Source organism: Triturus cristatus, chromosome 3_2 (genome assembly GCF_964204655.1).
Source record: "Triturus cristatus chromosome 3_2, aTriCri1.1, whole genome shotgun sequence".
Taxonomy (NCBI): Eukaryota; Metazoa; Chordata; class Amphibia; order Caudata; family Salamandridae; genus Triturus; species Triturus cristatus.
In genome coordinates, this window is record NC_140584.1 from 805,933,333 (window position 1) to 805,952,692 (window position 19,360).

Below are 19,360 nucleotides of genomic sequence, written 5' to 3' on the forward strand. Positions count from 1 at the left end.
TGTGCGACCCCCTTTCCATGACTCCAGGGCCCCCTGTGGGTCGCGCCCCACAGATTGAAGACCTCTGGCATAGACCCTGATGCGTACTCGTACGTTGATGATATTTATCTCACGGATGACGAATTATGGCCGCATCTCTGTCGCGTGGACCACATCATTGTTTTGAATGCGGACTACAGTTACAAATTTTACTTTTCAAAGTCACACATTGCGGAGTACACGGTGTTGTTTCTGGGTTATGAGCTCAACAATGAAGGTCGGGGTCTAGCACCTCACTTACGGGAGAAATGCGCAACTCTGCGTTCTCCTACGACTCTGAAAAAATTACAATCTTTGCTGGGTTTATTATATTTCGGTCGAACTTACATTCCCGATTATGCTCAGCGTATCAAGCCGCTTTATGCCTTGAAACTACCTACTTTTACCAAAGCCTGCTGGCTTCCGGAACATTCTGCGATTCTGCAATCTTTGCAGACTGATCTTCTTGAATCTAAATACTTATTGACACGTGACAACCACACAAACCTGGTAATAAGAATTGTGCCAGGCGCGGTGGGTTTCACTTACTTGACGTTTAATGAAGGGGACACAGTACCCATTGCTTACAAATCACACTTGTACACTTGTACACATCGGCTGAAATGCACTTTTCGACTGTTGAAAAAGTTTTGACGGCAGTGCAGATGGCAATTCTAAAAGAACGGGCGCTATCACAGGGAAAACGCATGCTGGTTGTTACACCGTATCCTGCCCTTGAGGCAGTGACAAAAACCAGTGTACCACATTCTAAAGCTTTACATCCTCGTTGGATACAATGGGCTACCTCGTTGACGTCTCCAGATGTCACATTTATCTTTGACTCCTAATTGCAAACACAGGAGTTTTTACAGTATGAATTTGTTCATTCTGCTCCTCAGTCCATGCGACCGCTTGAGGATTACCATTGTATCATTTACACAGACGGTTTGGTGCAACTAGCAACGGAATCTAAACATTCTTATTTAGCGGCCTGCGCAATAGTGGCTGGTTCCATGGTGAATGGAGAATTCAAGCCTAATGTCATGCACACGCAGGCATTAGGGGACTGTACCGCCCAGTTGGCAGAGCTGCGTGCTCTGCTGCTTGCTCTGTAGTTTGCTGATCCACATGTGACTACTTTGATCGTAAGTGACTCTTACTACTGTGTTCAGTCTTTCAACAACAATGTATTCTTTTGGACTCAGAATGACTACCGTGATTCCAAAGGTAGCACAATTAAGCATAAAATGCTATGGGTTCGGGTCGCAGAACTTAAAGAACGTCTGCCTCTTGTAAATGTAATTCACACTCTTGGTCATCAGCACGTAGGAGTACATACTGTTGGCAACAGTTTAGCTGATGAAGCAGTGAAAACAACAGTAGCCACATACTTAGTAGCGGCAGTTACAAGGTCCAAGAGTAAGATTGATGATGACATCTTGGCAGCTATCGCTGCTACAGAGAAGGGTGGTAGTTACCCTAAAGGTTTCCCTTCTAAATAATCTTATCAGTTAAATCTCGATAAAGTTCCCTATGAGAGAATTAATGACGTTGGTGACAGGTTGATTCCCAACGCGGACCGCAGACTTTCCTTGATAACAGCCGCAGACGAAGGCATGGCCTTGCAGGCGTTTCTGCGACTGTTTCTATCTTCCAGCAACACTACTGGTGGCGTGGGTTGCATAAACAAACTCGTGATTATGTCATTATGTCACAAGATGTCCTTTCTTGTGACATTTGTCAGCAGATTAAACCTTCTACAGCTGCACGACCGCCCCAAACACAGCTGTACATATCTAATAAACCATTAGGTTGTGTTTATTTAGATCACTGTGGTCCTTTTTCATCTGATACTGCTTATAAGTTTATCTTAGTTCCAGTTTATTCGTGCTCACACTTTCTATGGGTTTGGCCACAATGCAGTGCTGACGCATGAACTGTCATCAGGGATTTGCGTGTCTTTGTGGGAATTTTTGCATGTGACACCTTCCATTCTGACCAGGGTCCAGCGTTCGCCTCTAAGGCTTACAAGGAAGCCATGAGATCTTTGGGGGTGCAAGTCAAATTTTGTCTCCATACCGGCCCGAGGGCAATTCAGTTGTGGAGCAAATGAACTGTGACTTAAAGCAATCCTTGACAGCTAGAGTTTTAGGTACTGGGAGGAACTGGTTCGCCCATTTATGTAGCGTACAACATGCACTTAATAATCTCCCGAGAAGATCTCTGGGTGGGCAGACTCCATACGAAATGCTCTTTGGCATAAAAATCTTGACCTGGACCTTGATGGTCTAGACATAGCGGCGACAGCCACACCCTTTGACGTAGATAATCATTCTGCTGTATTGCAGAACCTACAAGAGACTCGTGATAATCTTGCAAAGGAACATTTGCCCACCACAACTGATGCTGCACCACAGATTCCAGTAGTGGGCTGGCTACCTCGAGTTGGTGACCTGGTCCGTGAGAAGATGGAGAACAAGGAGTTTGGCCCCTCTTATCATGCACCGGTTCCAGTGCTTGGCATGCAGGGTACTCAAACAGTCATTTTACCACCACTTCCTGGTCGCAAGGATAACAGGTACATCTCCCTTGACAATGTCAAACTACAACGAATGGCCGATTCTTCATAGTATGAATCCAGCAGTTTCCTGCCCAGCAATGATAAGGAATTCTGTCATGGCCTCGTCAAACACCTCCAGGCCTGAGGTGGCCATGGAGATGCACACTGTTATTAATCCATTACTGAACTCTCCGGCTTGTAGTCCTAATGAAGATACTGAATATGCGTACCCCTCAGACGTGTCATTACCTAGTTTCCAAACAAATGCGAACGACCAGTCTCGTTTTTCATTTGACACTAACTCCACAACATCCATCCATCGAAATTGTCTATTTTTGTTACATGTTTTAAAAAAATGTTTTTGATTCCACCTTGGACTTACATCTGGTTGGTCCTCATCGCCATGTTTCTATTCATGTCGATTGGATTTCTCACAGTTTTTTTCCGACTAATTAATGGACATTACCTTACTGAACGCTCTGCTGTGAAGGTAATTGATGGAACTTTGGCACCACACTCTTCTTCACACATCATGAAGCGAGACCAGACTTTTGTCAACATCACTGCCTGACCAGTGTTGGATGGAATTGTATGGGATGCTGTTAAGTTTCAAATTCATGGTCCCACCGAGGTGGTTAATGTCCCAAATGTACTTTGTGTTTCAATGGGGGATGTTGTGAACATACGCTCTGATGATTGGGACCTCCAAGCCGTCGAATCTCTAATTTCTGATTTGAAATATTATGCTGCATTTGATGCTGAAGACTTGTATTTAAATTCTGCCAATTATGCAGATTTGTTTTGTTATCAGCACTATGGCCATCATTTCCAGCATAAATCTAATACATTTAGAAATGTGGTTAATTATACACAATGGGATCATTACCCTTTGAACAAATTCACATACTTCACTGATTTTAATCTGTCCAATCCTGACTCTTTTTATTTTAAGTTGACTTCTAAATCCAATTCTAAAGTTAGACTCGCCCACACTAAGTTTCTGTTTTCAAAATCCTTTATTGTCCAGTTAGCTATAGGTGGCTATGAGTTATGGAAGAATGCTGTCGATCTTAAATCTGTTTGGGGTTCTAGACCCTGGCAGGTACAAGGCATGGAAGCTTTACATCGTGAGTGCCTTACCCCAAGCCACATGTTGTTTCTGAATAACTCTATTTATCAAACAGTTGAATACCCCGAAAAGTCCAAATCTGTATGCTTATCATTCATGGAATAATCACAAAGATATGTCCCTGGATGAATTGCAGTCATTAATTGCTAATTTGTCATTTAATGTTTCTAGTCTGGACTCCATGGGTTGGTTAGTTTGGCAAACCAGTACTGATTCATGCCAACATCGTTTTCTGGGTAGGGCCACTGGCTACACACAAGATAGACCGGACCCCCGTTTTGAAAACTCCCATTCAGTTACTACCCATTCAGTAGGAAAATGATGCCAAAATTGGCTGAAACACTCCACCCTTGCGTCAGTTAAACATCATTTGTCCTTACTAACTGACGAGGTTGATTTGACTGATTTTGTTAAAGTCCCTGTAGGTGGCAGGTCCAAAAGATATATCTATGCTATTTACAATGACATTTAGAAACTGTCACAGATCGAAGCAGCTTCACGTTTAAGGGCAATAGACCAAGCAAATTTAGAGACAGTTCTTGCTGTCGTAAAGCATTAACACTCTATCCTCTCGAATTTACACATTAGATAATATTATTTCATCTGTTGTGGACATTGTACATGATGAGGTATCTGTTTTGTACCATGGTCAAAATCAATTGCGTTCTATCATGCAGTTTGCTTGGACTTTACAAACATTGAAGGCTGGGAAAGTCCCATGGGACTACATGAACACTTCATCTTTGTTTATACCTTTTAATTTAACAGAAAGACAACAGTTCATGTCCATGAAGGATGTAACATACTCTCTTTTACATATTGAGAAATTAGAACCATTACCATTTTCGGCAGCCAAATCTAATTCCTCACCTGATCACTCGCTTGTGTGTAAGAATATACAATTGCACGGCTCCTGTAATCTACAGGCACCGAATTTGGCTTGCATTTTAAAGGGTAATCCAGTGCCAGCTATCACACCAACTTTCACATTGCTTGCTAATGGTAGTTATTTACTTTTAAATAATTAAGCTTGCTGTGGTATGCTGGCTGGGATCCCTTACATTGTGACTGTCTCACAACGTGTAGTTTGCTGTAAAAATGTGCTTTTTCCGCCCCCGCATGGGAGGCTCGACATCTCGATTTGGCCTTCCATTCCGACCTTAAAGGCAGAGTTCAATAAGTTGAGCAGAATAAGAGCACTATTGTCCCTAAAAAAAGTAGCTCTTACTTCTTCCTGAGAAACATTTGCCCTTCACGTGGCCAACACCCGTACAGAGGTGCAGGCGCTTTTAAATACTTATCTCCCACTTCATTTTGGTGCCTTGATTCACACTATTTTCAATGCCTCTACTACAACAGGCTTGGCCCATTTTATAAAATTGGGGGCTCTGGCCTTGTAACCTCATTCCAAACTATATTTGGTGTGATACCTGTATTTTTTCATTCTTTTTTTTTCCAGCATCTTCGGCGGTTTCCCACTAGTTCTCGCCTTGGCTGCTGGTGTGCTGCTGTTGATTTGCTTGCTCCGGAATGGCTGCACTGTCTGTGTCAAGCGACAGCCGACAGCGGCTGATACAGCTTCGTAGCCGTATGCTTGAATACTATGGAACGCTACTGCTAGCCACTCTAAGCGTGGCTTATGGATTGTCTTTCCGATTCGCATATTTCACTTGCGTGCAACCTGTGTTCCATTGCCTGGATTGCTCCTTTGAATGGGCACTAGATCTCTTCCTCTCCAATACGGCGTCTCCTGCCCCGCATTATGATCGGCTAATGAGTCCCTTAGTGGCACATGAGCTGGACTGTTCTGGTGTTGGGATTATGGCCTGTACGGCTGCGCACAGAGTTTTGGCTCTGTCGGATGTCGTGCGGCTGCACATGACTACTTGAAACAAAGTTATCTTGAAGAACACGCAAATTGCCCTCTGATGGTGCTAGAGGCTCCGGTTATCGAAGAACATGTATGTTCATTTACTTTACTCGATTGGATGGTGAATCCCTTTTCTGACGATAACAATGACTTCCTCTTGGAGGCTGTTGCAACATATTGTGCATATACTGATTAAATTGGCAGCCTTCCATCCTCAGTTGCATATTTTTAATGATTTTTTTTGGGCTGGTTGACCACCCCAGTTTCATATTTTTTCCTTCTGTTTTTTCTTTTCTTTTGATTTTTTTCTCCCCACTTTCAAATTGACCCATTTAACATGGATTAACTTATTTCTTGCTCATTCGAACTTGAAGCCTGCATTCCTATTGAGTCCTTTGTTCGTTGGCCCGATCAGGGTGTGTGGAGTGAGGAAACAACATTGCCTGCAGACATTGCTATGTTAGCATGAGTGAACTATATGCTTAAACACCATCTTACCGCTTTTGCACACAACACTTCATGCTTCTGTTCTCATAAATAAAACTGCTTGCTTTTCTTCACATGGGAACGGTCTGTTTTTCACAAGTGCAGGCTTACACTGCGACCTCGGTCTGCACAGAGTGTTCAAGGTCGAATAACAATGTATATTGTTAATTTATGTTGATCAGTCCCACTCACTTAGACATAACACGAACACAGCAGCAAATAACTGGAACTCGGGTGTTTTTAATATTGCATTGCATGCATGTAGGGAGTACTTGGAGAAAACCTTTCCATCTACCGAGAGCTGTGCTTGTCCTGGATGTTATTCCCTTCATCTGATCTTGGAGGTATGAGGTTCCCCGTTTAAACCTAGAGATCTTCTATTATTATATAAACTAGCTCCTAGCCTGGGGAGGTTGGTACACGGCGCTATAGTCCTGGTTCCACTATCATTATAATATGATTTCTCCTTTTGTGTTTTATGGAATTATAACGATGCTGATTGTATTATTTTTATGCATCTTTTTACTAGTATTGGCGAAAATACTGCATTTTAGAGCACTTAGTCAAAATAAACATTTTAAACTATATGGTGTCTCTGATTACTCGTGTTGTGGACTGGTATAAGTGTTAAACCGAAAGAGTGTTCTTGATTCCCACTATTCCTGAAAGTTCACTAAGTCGCTTGTTCTGGGTTGTCTAATCATTGGTAGCTTTGCTGTAGCACGGAGAACGAATGAGACACTGATGCTAGTCGGATTGGGTTTCTGGGCACTGAGGTGGATTTTTGGTACACCACAATACACCGAGGTCCTGGTTCCCTGAGCATAGTTCTGTGCATGAGCAGAATCCCTGCAACAGGACCTGAACTGCAAATTCTGTGTCATAGTCCATTATTCTGATTTCAGCAGGGTGGAGGGGAGTGTGACATGATTCCATTACAGTGCGGGTTCTTACAAATATGGGCCTGATACACAAAGATAAACTTACACTTTTTCCAATTCACAAAGGAATTTTTTACGAGTATTATCTTTATGACTAGGGAGTCTCTGCACTTGTGGCGGAGACTTCGCACATAAAAAGATAGACAGAATTGGAAAAAATTGGAAAAAATTGTAATCTTACACAAAAGTGTAAATTTACCTTTGTGAATCGGGCCCACTATGTGTGCCCCTAAAATTATTTGCATGAAAGGGGTTATTTACTAAGGTTTTGCATGGGAGCTCTTGCGTCGCAAAGCAACATCATTATTTGTGTCAATTTACTTACCATTATAAAAGTCTGACGGCACCTCATAAAATTCCAGGCCTTTGAGTCAGCTTATTTTAATTGTTGGTTGCTTTGTGTCATCTCAGTACATCCAGTGCTTGTGGAAAGTGTAATTCCCATATTTAGTCAGTCCATAGGATTTACCTCTTCACTAACCTCCAGCCATTTCATTGGTAAATAATGTGTAGGAATATGGCTGTAGAGTTCTACATTCGCAATTCATATACCATGAAATGCCCTACAAGGTGGCCATCTTTGTTAGAGTCAAAACTGTAGCAGGAGACATAGGCTACCGTACTCCCTGTCAGACAGTGCATCATTACCTAACCCTGGGATCAGGTGTTCAGCATGTAGGGTGATGGGATGGTTTCTGATAGGGAGGGTGGAAGGCTGGGTGCACAGTTGCGCTTAAAAATATTGTTGTGCTTCTGCCGGAGATGCCTCTCATTCGAATGGACCCTGTGTCACATGAGTGCTATGCAGATGGAAGCTAGGTGGGTACAGAGCTTGATAGGGTGCCCGTATCTACTACTGCAGGTTCGGCATCGGTAGAGCCATGGTCATCCTGAAGTCAGTCAACGCTCCTGCTCTTTATAATGATAATTACATAACTCACTGCCTGACCCTGACATGACCACTAAAGAGGACACACCACTTCTTCTAGCAGTCTCATCAAGGGGCTTTCAGGTCACATGCTCGCATTCAGATTACATTATTCTTGCTAGTACAGAGTACATGAAGCTGTCCCATCACTTACTTTCAGCACCTACAGGTTATTCCTAGCTCTTCAGCGCTTTGGAGACTGCCTGCCTATCATTATGTGCACATCTGAGTATTGCCAGGGCCACACTATCATCACACACTGGAACCGCCAGGCGGTTCTGTTACAAGCGCAAGGGTCACTACCATACAGTATATTGCTGAAAAACATGGAGGAAATATCCTGACAAAATACTATGAAGGCAAGTATATATATGGATGGTTCGACTCTGAGAGTCATTGGACTCACTTAGCAGGGACTTCACACAATAACTACACTCCAAGCTGTTATTGAAGCGTAAAAGGCCATTTTATTAGGACAAGGTTATCATAACTCCACAACATTATAAATATAACATGCAAATATATAACTTTATGCAACAATAACTCATACTCCCCTTCCATTATCAAACCGTCTCAACTGTTGCACTCCTCCCCATTCTTGCTGTAAACTCCTCCATCCATCTGTTTTCACCTTCACAGCCCGTTAAAAAATATCCTCTCTTGACTTTCTTCTGCTGCTCCTTGAACCCAGTGCTCCGTCATCAGTCACCTGTACTTTTCCCCCTTCCCCCGAGGGGTGGCTCTGCACGTATGTGACTCATCACCCCTCCAAAGTTCCGCCAACCAGGGAACCCCCGTAGGCCGGTTACCTGCCCCATCCTTGCTTTGTGCACCTCTCGAGCCTTCAAACATCCCTGAGACACCATATGGACGCAATCCATAGCTTGCTGATCATATCTCTCATCTCCATCATATAATACGCATCTTCCATCCTTGAAAGGTGCACCCCATCATCTCTGAACAAAACTGGCTCCTCCAGCCTTAAACCCCCATGAGCTATCACTTATATCCTTTTCCTGGCGAAAAACTCTCATTGTTCTATTCAGTTTCCTTCTACCTTTATCAATGGCCGCATGACTGACGGCCTCCCTCCACACTCTCTGAGGAACCAGTTCAGTCAATAGTATGCACGTTCCTGCCAGATTCTTTTTCAAAACCTCCAAATCCCTTTGCATGTCCTGAAGCAATGACAGACCTGACACTCTCACCAAGTCATTTTCCCCCAGGTGCAGCACAAGCATATCTGGGCAGCCCCTCTGAGATATCATCTTAGTTAACCAGGGCAGCAGAGCACCCCATCTCATTTCCCCTTTACCCCACCAACAAACTTCGCGGTGGCTGCTCCTCAAACCCAGATTCCGTCCGTACAACTGCTGGTCTGCATACTTGGCTGCCCAGTGCACGAACGAGTGTCCCACAATCCAGGTAACCATCTTGGTTTCCAATCCTCTCATGCATCCTGCGATATAAAGAAATGATGGTAGCCTCTAATAAACAACCTCTTCAGCAACAGTCCCCACCCCTTTGTTCTCTTTCTGTTCTACCTTCAACCCCCCCTTTTCACTTCCTTACATACTTCTCACAACATCGTGAGCGCCAACGTCCCCCATGACCAACCCACACGCGCCGCCGATGTTGCTGCACCTATGCGAAAGGAGTGGGTCCCATTGTCCGCTGTCTCCCTGCCTACTCTTCGTAGTGTTCTTCTCAGCACTGCCAGCAACTGAAAAGCCGTCACTCTCTCCCCAGAAGCACAGCAGAAAACCTCCCCTCGTGACCGGCTTTTGCTTAACTCGTACTCCTGCCATTCCCGCACAGGGCAAGCCTCACTGCTATGACTCTATCTCAACCACACCCATCTTCCCCCTTCCTGCCTGATCCGTTTTCAATTCCCTCAACCATATTCCCAAAACACCCTGATCTAAACGCACTTCACCACACGACAACCTAGCCCGCAGTCGCGATCCCAGCAATTCTGAAACCCTAAATGCCCCGAAAAACATCCAGATCATGCATGATCTAAATATGGACAGCTCAACTGTGTCACAGCAACAAACTGGTAAAACTTCCAACAGCTCTCTCAACAAATCAAATGTAATGGCTTTCCTCAAGGTACCCCCCGTCCCCCGCTCCTGCCCCAACTTTTCAGCATTCTGCTCAGCAATTCATCCTTGGTAGGGTCAAAACCTAAATATAATTTGCTGTGAAATGTTATACCCGCTAGTTTTCCAGCTATGGTCGTTTGTGACAAACCTTTATCAATACAACATAACACAAAATTCAACACTCCCTGCTCCGCCGCTTGTCGTGTGATATTCCTTGTCGCTACCCCAGGACTCAAAAACTCTACAAACTCTGACCATGCCAGCCTGTAACTCCGTCGAGTGGATTCCGCCAGAGATCTCTCAACCAGACCTACTACTCTCACTCCCCCCAGGCCCAGATGTCATCCGGCAACTGCGTCTTGCACTGCTCAGCTCCAGGCGCCAGTCTCCGAAATCGTTGCCACTGGGAAAGAGACAAAGCATCCGCTATGTCATTGCCAGCCCCAGGAATGTGTTTCGCATGAAAAAACACATTCAACTTTAGACATCTCAACATGAACCTGCGTAACAGCCTCAACACCCTCAGATCCCTCACCTTCTGTCTGTTCACCAGTTTCACCACCGTGGTATTATCCACGTGGAAAAGCACCGTCCGATTCTGTAATTAACCTACCCACACCACCAAGGCAACCAGCAGTGGGAAAAACTCCAGAAATGCAATGCTCCCCCCTTGGCTCAACCAATGTGCTGGACACTTCTCTGCACACCAACGCCCGTCCCAGAACAAGCCATCCGAAAATATTTGTACCTGCCAGACTGTGTTCTCTTCTACAAACTCCATTGACACTATTGAATTCACCCAAAAAAGTCCGCCATACACCCAAATCAGCCCTGACCCCCATTGAGATCCTGACTCTGTGATGTGGCTACACCGCACCTGACATGGCCATGCCAAACCGCCTACTGAAGGTCCTGCCTGCTCTCACCACCCTTCAAGCAAAATTTTAAAAGCCCAGTAACTTCTGTACAGTCCTCAATTCGATCTTCTTTTCCTCCATCACCTGTAACAGGAAAGCCTGTATGTGTATATACACTTTTTCTTTGGGCAATCGCGCCATTAATTGCACAGAATCAAGTTCTATGTCCAAAAATGTTAAACTACAGCTGGGCCCAGCTGTCTTTTCTGGCACTAAAGGCACCCCAAATGTTTGTGTCAAACCTTCAAAGTGCTGCAACGCACCTACACAAGCTCCCGATCCACTTTTCCCCACAAACAAAATATCGTCCAGGTAATGTGATACTTCTCTGTGACCACTACTCTTAATGAACACCCACTGCAAGAAAGTACTGAACATCTCAGGAGATCGCGCACCCCATGGCCTAGACTTTGTCAACATAGATAGCCCTTTCAAACTGCATTCCCAGTAACGGAAAATCCACCGGGTGTATGGGCAATAGCCAAAAAGCAGACTTGACATCACACTTTGCCATTTCTGCTCCCCTTCCACACGCCCTCACCAAGCGGACCGCATCGTCCACTGAGGCATACAGTACTCTCGAGTCTTCTTCAGCAATGAAGTCATTGACTGATTCACCTTTTGTCCATGATAGGTAATGAATCATCAGTCAACGCACCTCCTCTATCACAACTCTCTTCCGAGGAGTGACTTTTTCTTCGCTCCAACATCATGGCAGAGGGAGAGGCTTTGAGTCCACCTACCCTTTTGCTTACTGCTGCCTCTCTAAACCGGTCACGCCCTGAGGGAGTGTCTTGGTGTTTCTATCCGCCCCTATAGTTTCTGTCACAAAATAACCATTTACTGCTACTTCACTGTAAAACGTCATTCACTATGAAATTTGACAGCTCCACATTAATGAATGACAATAATGAGGAGGGGGATGCTTTTGAGAATGAATTAAACAATTTTATTCAATCCTTAGTAGAACAGGCCATTGCGGCCTCCATGGACAAGATGACAAAAAATATTGAGAACTCTGTCAATAGACTCTAATAGTCCATTCTGGGGGGACAGCAGAAAAAGAAAAAGGCTGTCTGTACCTGTAAGAAAGAATACTGCATCTATTCTCATTCCTGAAATTGCACTTTCGAGCAGTGAGGTTCCCTCGCACTAGAATAAGGATTTCATTCCTCCCAGGCCTCCTTCTAAGGAGGGGAATTCCAAAACGTATTCCAAGTGCAAAAGTAAATTAAACAATACTCAGAATGCTTCCCAAAAAATAGTGATTTCCAATATTTTGGAAACAGATGATGATTTGGGAGATGCAGATTTTGGTGCTGATAATTTCGCATTTAATGATCCTTCCCCTCGTCCCCTTCCGAAGAAATCCAAGTTTTCTTCTTCCACAGCAGATTCTTTCCAAGCTAAGACAGTCCTGGATGCAGAGGGCATTCCCATGTTTGAACATTTCCTCATTTACCATCCTAATTCAACGGAATGGTTTCCTGCTGCCCATGTTGGGGATTATATTTCCTCTAGGCTTTGTCTTTGGACAAGCAGACTAGGGCTAAGTTAAGATCAGAATGCCCTAGGCCTTCGCTTTCCTCCAATATTACCGCCACACCATCCATTGATAAATCTTTACTCACTTTTTTGTCAAAATCCGGTAAAGACCCACGTAAAGGAGTCGAAAAGGCCCAGTCTGCTTACTAAGACAAGTTGCTGGTTTTGGTTGGTCCTCTGCTCACATTTTCTACATGGCCAAGGCTACCAGACTGGACAATCTTGACATCGATCCCCTTTATTTGTCTATGTGGATTCAGAGGGCATTTTGTTTGCTCGGTAATGCGAATGCGGCAATTACCCAGAACTGAGAAATGCCTCCTGCTAAAACGGGACTCAAAACTGGCCAATCTAGCGACTCTTGATCCTGAAGTTAAGGTAGATGGTCTTCTTTTCGGGGATTTCTTTATTAAGGAACTTAGCCGCTTACCACATTTTCTTCCATTGATATGGATCAACAATCCTTGAAGAAGGTATTTTCACAGCATGTTTTTGCACGGCCGGTAGAGACAGGAGCTGCTTTACTGGATGTTCTGCCCACCCCCAGGGACCCAGAGATCTCCTTCAATTCATCTTACAACTATCAAGACTTCAGACCACAGTTTTACCTCCAAAGAAGGAGAGGTTATCGTGGTCAGGGACAAAGGAACTACCAGGCCAACAATCAACAGGGTGGTTCTGTCTTCTGGCCCTCCTCCTGTAGGAGGCAGTCTTCAGTATTTTCAGTAAAAATGGCAAACAATAACTGCAGATCCCTGGGTACTAAACACGATTCAGGGTTATCTTACAGAGTTTTACGCAACAACTTTTTGAAACCTTTTTCCTCCTCCTCCTCCAAAGTTCTCCCTAGATATGTCCAACCTAATCTCTCCAGAGGTTCAAGCTCTTTTGGGCAAACAGGCAATTCAATTATGAAACCCAAATCCTTCAGGGTATTTTAGTTCCCTGTTTCTAGTCCAAAAGAAAACCAAAAAGATGACACCAGTCATCAATCTCAAATTATTCAATCAGTTTGTAGTCTACCGTCACTTTCAGATGGAAACTATCATTCACCTCAGAGATTCTCTGCTTCCACTATATTGGATGGTAAGACTAGATCTACTGGATGCTAATCTTACAATCTCCATTCATCTTTCTCACAGGAAATTTCTTCAATTTCAGTGGCTGAATCAAATTTACCAATTTTCTTCCCTTACCTTCGGTCTTTGTTTGGCACCATGGTGCTTCACAAAAGTAATGAAACCAGTAGTGGTGTACCTCAGGTCCCTGGGGATCAGATTGATAATTTACCTGGACGATATACTAATTATGAGTCAAGACATTCAGATTCTTCCTTCCTATCTTCAACTCACTTGTTTGCTGCTAACAGAGTTGGGTTTCTTAGTAAACACAGAAAAATCCACCATGATTCCCACTCAACAGATAGACTTTCTAGATTTTCAAGTAAATTCCTCAAATGCTACTCTTCATCTTCCTCATCAACAAGTAAAGTCTATCAAAACCAAAATTCTTCACACACTTCGCAGTTCACAAATCTCCCTCAGATCTTCAGCGAGGGTAGGCGGCCTTCTTTTTCTCCATCCATGCCATCTTTACGAGTCCACTTCATTATCGGGCCCGTCAGCATCTCAAGATTCGTCATTTGCAAAATAGTCTGGCCTATTCCAATTCTATCAACATCGATCCAGAGTCTAGTCTAGATCTTCACTGGTGAATCAACCATTCAGACGGCTGGGACAGCAGGACAATGTTTGCGTCAGCCCACGATCTTGTGCTAGAATCAGATGCAAGCTGGACTGACTGGGGATCCAGCTGTGGTCCAATATCGACTGGAGGCACATGGTTGTCTGAGGAGTCCAAATTGCACATCAATTATTTAGAGATGCTGGCAGGCTCCTTTGCAATCCAGAGTCTATTGAAAAACAGGGTGCAGTGCCCCATTCTTCTCCACATAGACAACATCTCCGCGGTTCATTATATCAATCATCGAGCAGGAATCAAATCCAAACCATTAGTAGAGTTGGCAAAAGGTTTTGGGAAATTCTGCCTGTTCAACAAGATCTCAGTCCAAGCAGAATACATAGCAGGCACTCTCAATTTATTAGCAGACTGGCACTCCTGTCATCTTTGGGATTCCAGCAATTGGAGGCTTCATCCTGCAGGGTTCTAGTCTCTGCCTCACAAATGGGGTCCTATCTGTATCGATTTGTTTGCGTACTGGCTCAACTCTTATTTACCTAATCACTTGAGTTGGTGGCTGGACCCTCTAGCCTTAGCTACAGATGCCATTTTATAGGACTGGTCCCTCTCAATCAACTATGCATTTCCTCCATTTCAAATGATCAACAAGGTCCTGGCTCAGGCCAGGCATCAACAGGCTACCCTGGTCCTAGTGGTCTTGTTCTGGCAATCTCATGTATGGGTTCCTCCTCTTCTCCAACTAGCAATAGATATTCCTGTCCTTCTCCTTTCCTTTCTTAGCCTTCTTCTAGACCCTTTGGGCAATCCAAACAACCTGGTGCTTGACAACTCCCTCACTCTTGTGGCCTGAAAAATAGCAGGCCAGATCAATCTATCCATTTCATTTTGCCAGAAACTGCAGAATTCATTCACAAAGTCTGGGCTCCGTGCACCACCAAAGCTTACAACTTACGAACGCCAGTCGAGGTAAGTCATACAGGCCTATCAACTTGTACAGAACGGCAATCTGCATCAAACATCCCCGTAACAATGGCAAACCAGCGAGAGAGCACCTGCTCATTTGTCGCCTACTTAAGGGAGTAAAATTTGCTATTCTCCCTTTTCCAAAGTACAACAAATTGTGGGATGTTAATGTTGTATTGAATATGTTTACTTCCTGGCCTGACAATGCAAATCTTTCCCTTAAAATGCTTTCTGCAAAGCTCACTATGTTGTTATGCTTTATCTCCATCAAACGATTTTCGGATGTGAAGGCTATGGATGTTACCTCTTGCCAATGCACTCCTACTGGAGTGATGTTCAAGGTTAGCAGGCGTACTAAGGCAAATTTAAACACTGTATCTTACCCTTATTTTTTTAATCAACCTAAACTTTGTCTTGATCAGTGCCTTGAAGTGTAAAAACAGCAGACTTTTCATCTCAGAACTTCCTCTCATTCCCAACTCTTCATTTCCTTTCGGAAACCCCACAAGCCCATTGCGGCTGCCACACTTGCTCATTGGGTCAGATGGATTATGTCTCTGGCAGGTACTGATACCTCTGTTTTTGTAGCCTATTCTTCCCAGAGTGCCATGGCTTCTAAAGCTTTCTGGGCAGGTTCCAGACTAGAGGACATTCTGAGATCGGCTGACTGGTCCAATGATAAAGTCTTTAGAACTTGTTACTGTAAACCTGTTCATTCTGCAACTTCTATGGTTGTTAATATGCTTTAAACAAGCATATTAGGAGCCTCCGGTCTTGACATAAAATGTCGATTTAACTAGTAAATTATGAAGGAAAGTCTTAATATTATTAAAGACAGGGAAGGAAAGTATTTTCCCACCTCAACAATTAGGGCCTAATTATGATCTCCGTTGGACAAGCGCCCAACCAACATCATAGTTGAATGGAACTGTCCGATCATAGGTCGGCAGTTCCACCCACTGTATTAGGAATGCACTGCCCTATGGGCGGTCGAAACATCCATTTTGCAATTGCAGCTTGTGCGGCAGGCAGAAAATGCCCGCAGCATAAGCTACTATGGTAAATTTGATATTTGCAAACGTCGCTGCACCGTGTGGCAAGCACCATCTTCTTACTTCACCTTTGTTGCTCAAATACAGACCACTCTATGCATTTATTGCTATAACTATTATTGTCTCCCTGTTTCCTACTTTTTGCAACTTTTTGTGCCTGTCATCAAAAACTGACTTCTAATACTACCTGTTGAGACATTGTTGCTTGTAACATACACTATGTACCCATATCTCAACTGGGTCTACAGGTTATCTCCTGTTGTTTGGTTACATTACTGAAAGAAAGAAAGCATCGGCTGGAGACTTAGGACCCGATTATGACTTTGGCGCAGTTGCGCTGGCTCTTTGCCGGCACAGCTGTGCCAAAGCCGCACAAGGGCCGCCCGCCTTATTACGAGTTGAACTTGTGTAAGGTGGACAGTCCTTTGCCTTTCCCATGGTAGAGCCTGGAAAACAGGCATCTCAAGGGGAACGGCAAAAAAAGTTCCAGCATGGCATGAACGGTGATGTCCATGCCCTGCTGGAACTTTGGGGGAATACAGACAGGGAGGCACATGTTGTGGCTCCCTGAATGTATCCCTATTGCAAGGCTTGGAGGGCCCCCTTTGTTCCTGTACCACCAGCCTTTTCTTTGCTGGGCTCCCGCCATGAAATAGATGGCGGTGCAGGAACTCGCGATATGCGCAAAGGGACTGGTGCAGTCCTGCTCAGCATGTTACATTGTGGTGCAGCTCCGCCACTACCAGAGAACGATTGTTGTCTACCGCTGGTACGACTTTGAAAGGCGTAATCTGCTGCGCCACAGCGAGTGCGGCGGTCGAAAGACCGGCGCACTCATCATCCGGCCCTCAGATTGTACACTAGCCATCAACCAAAAAAATGGGTCCATTACCCTCATCACCAAAACCTCTGGCCTAACTATCTCATATTCAGAAGCAGACCCCAAAGGCAGGTGGCTCTTCACCAAGTGACAGAAAGACTATACTGAAATTATGGTTGTAAATATTTATACCCCTAATAATGACAAACCAGTGTTATGGGTGAACCTCAACAAAAACTATCAAGCCTGTCCCCTCAATGCAAACTCTGGGTAGTTTCTATCACTAAATTTGGTGATAGAAAATCAGACATATGAGGTGAGAAAATTTAGAGTGTTGCTGGTGTTGAAGAGTGCATTACCCAGAGTTGTCTGCTTCTTTTTTGCATAATTTATGCATCATTCTGTGCCTGAAAGGTCATATATATATATATATATATATATATATGTACAGCCAGGAAGAGGAACGAGGATGACTGCTGTGGGAGACCAGGGTTGCATAGCGGGGCGGTTTTCGCGACTGCCAGCATGGGATCCACTTTTCCTCCAGCAAGGGGAATTTTCTAGAGCAAAGAGAGCTTGTAGCACCCTGCATGAATATGATAAAGTTGAAGAGGAAATTAAAATATTGTTTTATCCACAGGGGTTACCCCGTCTTGATCTTGGAAACAGCATCAGCGAAAGCTAGGAAATTAAATTGAGAAAATGTATTGTTTCAACTTTCAAAAACAACATTGAAAAAGAAAAACCGGGGACACAATACTACACATAGGGGCATATTCTGAAGGAGTTATCGCCAAAGAGAATGCACATCGACACCACGAAACCATGAACCATGAAGTCGCACAATCACAACACCTAACATACAGGTACGGCCAGAAACAGGGAAATCATACATTCATATCTTATCATCCAAATGAAAACTTTATTAAAGATTGAACAAAAAACAACAATCTGGAAGAGGCACAGCGGGACTTCTCTGGGCATTCTGTAAGTCACAGCCTGCAAGACAGAAATACAGATAAGAAGATGTGTCATGCGCCCAGCAAATTAGAGAGAGAGAGTGAAAGAAAGAGAGAGAGAGAGAAAGAGGGAGAGAGAGAGAGAGAAAGACAGAGAAAGAGAGGGAGAGTGAGGGAGAGAGAAAGGGAGGGAGAGAGAAAGAGAGGGAGTGAGAGGGAGATAGAAAGAGAGAGAAAGAGAGAGCGAGAGAGAGAGAGAGAGAGAGGGAGAAAGAGAGAGAAAGAGAGGGAGTGAGAGAGAAAGAGAGGTAGAGAGGGTGCTGACACTGCAGAACCAGGCCTCACTGCTCACTTACAGCCACTGGTGTGTCTCAGACCACGTGCCGGTACACACTGCAGTCCCCCAGCTTCCTCATCTGAAACAGTTGCCAGAGACATGAATGGCAGAGTCCCATACAGTTATAAACATATGTTTACCTCTGAACCCATAAATCACAGTACTATTTGATCATCAGTCCTTTTTATTGACTGAGAAAACCAATATCATTTTGCTTTTTTTCACAATTTTCTATATACAGGGTAAACTCTACAACAATAGGCTCCTTCGTTTTTTACAATATTCACACATATATCCTGTACATAATATTTACATTTTTTTACACAAACATATACAAAAAACAAATAATATGACGTTATGTAACTAGGTTATACACCATTAGTTTTTTCAAGTCCGTAAGAAAAAAGTCCAATATTATACACCTTTGGGACCTTAAACTGATTGTTCCTCAAAGTAGTTGGATTTTACTGGTCCTATGCAGAGTCAGAAACAATGTTTTCAATGTTCAGGCATGGGGTAACCTTATATTTATTAGGTTCCTTTTATTTAGGGGAGGGAAAAAAAGAGAAATTATTTCTGCTATCCCTGTTTTTTCAGGATCTCTGCTAGACTGATTTTTATATAGCCTACAGGGTAAACTCTACAACAATAGGCTCCTTCGTTTTTTACAATATTCACACATATATCCTGTACATAATATTTACATTTTTTTACACAAACATATACAAAAGACAAATAATATGACGTTATGTGACTAGGTTATACACCATTAGTTTTTTCAAGTCCGTAAGAAAAAAGTCCAATATTATACACCTTTGGGACCTTAAACTGATTGTTCCTCAAAGTAGTTGGATTTTACTGGTCCTATGCAGAGTCAGAAACAATGTTTTCAATGTTCAGGCATGGGGTAACCTTATATTTATTAGGTTCCTTTTATTTAGGGGAGGGAAAAAAAGAGAAATTATTTCTGCTATCCCTGTTTTTTCAGGATCTCTGCTAGACTGATTTTTATATAGCCTACGCGTTTCG